Source organism: Nomascus leucogenys, chromosome 24 (assembly GCF_006542625.1).
Source record: "Nomascus leucogenys isolate Asia chromosome 24, Asia_NLE_v1, whole genome shotgun sequence".
NCBI classification, from domain to species: domain Eukaryota; kingdom Metazoa; phylum Chordata; class Mammalia; order Primates; family Hylobatidae; genus Nomascus; species Nomascus leucogenys.
The window spans coordinates 27,526,061-27,531,425 of record NC_044404.1 but is presented as its reverse complement, the minus strand read 5'-3'; the positions used below and the strand labels follow the sequence as shown (position 1 = coordinate 27,531,425).

Sequence of the window (5,365 nt, the reverse complement as noted above, 5' to 3'; positions counted from 1 at the left end):
ATGGACGATACCCTGGTCCAGTTGAAATTTATGGCGAAGCAGCTGGAGAAACCAGACAAGAAGGCAGAAAAGCACTCCCAGGCCCACCAGGCCAAGGTGAAGAAGTCCCTTCAGCAGAAAAACACAGAGCGCACCCGTGTGTGCGCCAAGAACACCGTCTTCAAGGAGAAGAGCCGCGTGAACTGGTTGCGCACGGCATCCGCCGGGACACAGTGGCCCCCGAGGTGCAGACAGCTGTGACCATGAAGGCGGTGACCAAGAACGTGGTGCAGGTGACCAAAGCCCCAGACAAGGCCCTGAACACCACGGACCTGCAGAAGGCCTCTGAGGCGATGGACAGGTTCAAGTAGCAAATGCAAAACCTGGCCATGCACACGTTAGTGATGGGGGACTCCATGAGCTCGGCCACCACACTGACCACGCCTCAGGAGCAGGTGGACAGCCCCATTGTGCAGAGCGCCAAGGAGAATGGCCTGGAGGTTCTACACCAGCTCAGCCAGTTGCCCAAGGGTGCCTCTGCCGGGGAGAGCTCCGTGTGTGAAGCCAGGAGGAACAGCTGTGAAGGGAGTTGGCCGCCCTGAGGAATTAGCCGCACGCTGCCGTGGGCACTGCCTCCTCTGCTCTGTGATGTGCCGCAAGGCTCCTGGCCTCCTCCCCGCTGCGTCTTGCCTTTCTGTTGATCCTGCAGAGTTGCAGCTGGCAGCCACTGCCGCCCAGCCCCTCTCACCTGCCTGGCCTAGGTGGCCTTGGGGTTGTTCCTGTTTTCTTAGGTTGGGCGGTGGATCTGTGTCCTGGTGCTGAGTAGGGGTGACTTCTGTGACTCTGGGGCCAACAGCGGGGAGGTCAGCAGGCTCTCTTTTGCTCTCTGTGGAGCCGATGGAGTCTGGCCAGTGGGTGCCATGTGAACTTTTGCCCAACACTGCGGGGACCTTCAGATTCCGTGATAGCAGACGTGCTGCTCCCTGTCAGCCAGTGGGGGTCAGAGCTGCCCTGTTTTCCAGGCAGCTCCTGAAGAAGGCTTCTCCATGCCCCCTGCCCCCACTACCAAAGGGCAGGAGGTCCACCATGTGAACAGACACAGCCTAAAGAGGCACAGGGGCTCGTGTGTGCTGGGGAACAACCGACACAGTCTTGGTGGCATTTACAGATGATGACCCTCCTCCTCCTCCTCCTCCTCCTCCTCCGTCATTCTAGGGGTGGGGTCTGGGCTGCTCCTGACAGCTGGTTGAGCCTCCCTGGGCCTCCTGCCCTCAGCTGCCCTGGTTCTTAAAGCTGCCCAGTCCATGGGGACAGAACATTGCCCGGCTCCAAATCCAGGAGTTTCCACCCTGGGGTCCTTATCCTTGCTCAGCTGCCACCTCTGGAGGTGCCTTGGGCTACATGGGCTGTGCTGTTGTGTCCCCTCAGCAGGGGGTCTGTCCATGCACTGGCCGGAATTGAGCGTGTGCGTGGGGCCCCTCGGTGACGCTGCCTGTGCTCCACTCTCTTCTGTCTCTCTAAATAACTGGGTGCCTCCTCTGACTGCACCCGATCTTACCTTCCCAGCATGGAAGCCAGAGTGGCTGGTGAAGGGAGCTTGGGAGAATCACCTTCAGCTGGGCCAGTGGCTCTGTGAGGAAAACCTGTGCTGTGGCCACGCGGACACCACCAGCTGCGGCCACGCAGACACCACCAGCTGCAGCTCATCAGGAGGACTCGGAGACGGGGACGGCACAGAGAGGGCTATGGGCACAGCCTGCTGTTTTGTTTTTTCTGCTCCCTAAAGTTTACTTCATTTCCTTGAAGCTTCCAGGGTTTTGTTGTTGTTTGCCAAAGTAGAAAGGGCAGGTGGCAGGCGGGGAGGGTGAGTCCCAGCCCCTCCTCTGCACCAGCGCTGCACCTACACAGCCCACACCAGGGCTGCCACGGTGTCGTGGCTCTTATGAAGGGAAGCGTAAGACCCTCACTCGGTGCGTTTGGTTTTCTTTTCAGCATTTCAGAGCCCCTGGGGAGGAGATCCCATTGGTGGGTCTGGACATGCGGAGGTCAAGGCACCATCTGGCCATGGTCCTCTCCAGCCTCCCCCAGAATTGACCCACATGCTGGGTGTTGAAACAAGGTCCTTCTATCCCTTGCAAATAACAGCTTTGGAATTAACAGCGTTGGGGAGCCACCTGGTCCTCCCGAGGGTGCAGGGCTCCACAGAGCCAAGGGCCAGGCAGGGGCTACCTCGGCCCGTCTCCTTGGGCACCAAAGCAGGAATTTGTTGAAGGAGAGAGCCATGTTTGCCCTTTTCCTAAAATGCTGTTGTAAATAAACAAACAGGTCCCCCAGCAAGCAAGGAAGCAAAGGAAGGAAGGAAGGGAGGGAGGGAGGGAAAGAAGAGAACACTGATAAGGGTGAAACTAAGAGGAAAAAGAAAGGGGAGAGTCATGAGACTCGTCTGAGCAGGATGGAAATCCTTAGATGGCTATTAAGAAATAGAATAAGTAAAATAAAAATTAATGAGGTTTTAAAAAAGGAAATTAATGCAGTGAAAACAAATGTCTGTTTTTTTGTTTTTTTTTTTTGAGACAGAGTCTTGCTCTGTCACCCAGGCTGGAGTGCAGTGGTGTGAGCTCACTGTAACCTCTGCCTCCTGGGTTCAAGCAATTCTCCTGCCTCAGCTTCCCGAGTAGCTGGGATTACAGGGACCTGCCACCATGCCCGGCTAATTTTTGTATTTTTAGTAGAGATGGGGTTTTGGCATGTTGGTCAGACTGGTCTTGAACTCCTGACTTTAGGTGATCCACCAGCCTCGGCCTCCCAAAGTGCTGGGATTACAGTCATGAGCCACCGCGCCTGGCTAAAATAAATGTCTTAATACAACACTATTGAAGGTTGGGTGGACCAAAGAGAGTCTCTGATGGTCTTCAATATTAAAGGCTTCAAACCGGTTTGCTCTATTTCCTCCAGTTTGGAGGAATTTTAAAAGCAGGAAGGTAAAGATTTACAATAAGAAACGCCACCTGGAATTGCCTGGGGTGATGGTCAGACTGGTTAATCAAGGTAAGATGGACAGAGAGGCCAGAGTCTCCTGGCCTGGCCTCTGGCTAGGGACCTAAACACTTATTGCCCAAGAGAGAATAAAATGGTCTGGGGAGTGGGTAGAGAAGAGAAGTTCCCAGGACATAAAAATGTACTTGGTCAACAGGATTCTGAAAGTGGGAATGTCTTAAACAGGCTTTACATAAAGGCTTAATGTAAAGTGGTTGTGTCTCCTTTACCTAATGTTTTATGGAAAGGGGCTTTGTATATGACAGGGTTGTTCTCCCTACCTAGAACTGTAAAACAGAAGGCATGTAAATCCGCCCTTCTGGCAATTTTAGTTGGACATGCTAAATGGAAACCTAAGCCCACGCTGTAAAGTAGAAGCTGGAGTGCTGACAGGGAGAAGTTCTCCATTCGATAGCTCTTTGTGGAGCATTTGCTGGCGCTATGACAAAAGCCTATGAGTGGCTGGACATGGTGGCTCACACCTGTAATCCCAGCAATTTGGGAGGACAAGGCAAGAGGATCATCTGAGGTCAGGAGTTCAAAATCAGCCCGGCCAACATGGGGAAACCCCATCTCCACTAAAAATTAAAAAATTATCCAGGCATGGTGGTCGGTGCCTGTAATCCCAGCTACTTGGGAGGCTGAGGCAGGAGAATCACTTGAACCCGGGAGGCGGAGGTTACAGTAAGCCGAGATCACACCACTGCACTCCAGCCTGGGGAACAGTGCAAGACTGTTTCAAAAACAAAAACAACAACAACAAAGAAGAAAACAAAACAAAAAATATATGAGGGAAATGGTATATTCAAGGCCGAGCAAAAGGGGTCTAAAAGGCATGAGTAAATTAAACAGGGAGCTCAGAGTCCCGTGGCACCCAACTCTATTTCGCTGGGTTTTCTCTTTGACCCATATATATGGCCTCATGGAGTGTTCCCAGCAACCAACAGATAATGGAGGAAAGGAGTCGAACGCAATTCACAGATAAGTCAGTATCATATTTTGGTATCAGCTAGAAACGGACCACTCTATTACAGCCCCAGCTGGGGGTGGTCCTGAATAATAGTGAATCCTCCCAGGGGGCAGAACTAGGAGCAGTATACCGTGTTGTTCCCTCTGTATGCAGAGAGAGAGAGATGGACTGAGGTACAGATATAACACCAATTCCTAATAAGTGGCAAATGGCTTGGCTGGTTGGTCAAAGGCATGGATGGAACAAGATTGGAAGATTGGGAATAAGCAGGTGTGGGTTAGGGGCATAAGAATGAACTCTGAATGGGCATAAAGCACCTGGATCTCTGTGTCTCATGTTAATGCTGACCAGAGATCATCTGCTGCAGAGGAGGCTCTACAGCCCAAAGGCCAGGATGTCCCATCCTGTGGGTGTCAGCCAGCCTCTAAACTTAGCCCCGCTATTGCCTCGCAATAGACCTATGAGTGTCCAAGGTGGTAAGGATGGGGGTTAGAAATGAGTCCAACAACTTGGGCTCCCTCTCATCAAAACTGATCTGGCAATTGCCAAAATATAGCCAATCTACCAGCAGCAGGTAGCAATATGGCAAAATTGCTCAATGAGAATAGCCAGCCATCTGGTGGCAGGTCAATTATTTCAGACCCCTTCCATTTGGGAGAAGGCAATGATTCATGCTTACTGGAATTTCTACGTTCTCCAAATAGAGGTTGCATTTCTGACCCATAGCGCTTCAAGCATCACCATCCAAAGGCTTTAAAGAATGCTCAGTTCATTACCTAGGGCCAGGGGGACCCATCTTGAAACTCAAGATGTATCATGATGGCCACATGAACACAGGCTTCACTGGTCTTACCATATGCCCATGACCCAGAAGCAGCCAGCCCGAGAGAACAATGGAACAAAGTGACTTAATTTCCAAAGTTCTGGGGGTTTATAAACAGCATATGGTATGTCACATGACTACTGTGGGATTGGAAAAAGATCATGTAAATAGAGCACTTTGCACAGACCCTGGCATGCAGCAAGTGCTCAATAAATAGTAGGTGTTGTTTATTAATTGGACTGAATGGTGAAAGGCCTGTGTGCCCCAGGGGGGGCTGGTGATCAGGCTTCACTAAGCCCAGTATGGCCGTGGCTGTCATCATAGTGTGACATGCTTTGAATACCCTTAGCGGCTCCAAAAGTCCTCAGCTTGAAGTGCATTTTTCTGCCAGCAGGCAGCACACAAATGGTCCCGCTGGGCGGAGCTGGGAGAGAGGGGAAAATGAAACTCTGCGGAGTGCAGGGCTGGGAGAGAGGGGAAAATGAAACTGCAGAGTGCAGAAATAGAAACTCCGACGGGGATTGGCTGCCTAGGGTGAGACGTGGGAGGATCTGCAA

General features: G+C 51.9%; 1 pseudogene; it reads left to right on the top strand.

Moving 5' to 3' along the window:
- LOC100585970 lies at positions 1–589 on the top strand (annotated as a pseudogene).
- Positions 590–5,365: the final 4,776 nt, after the last annotated feature.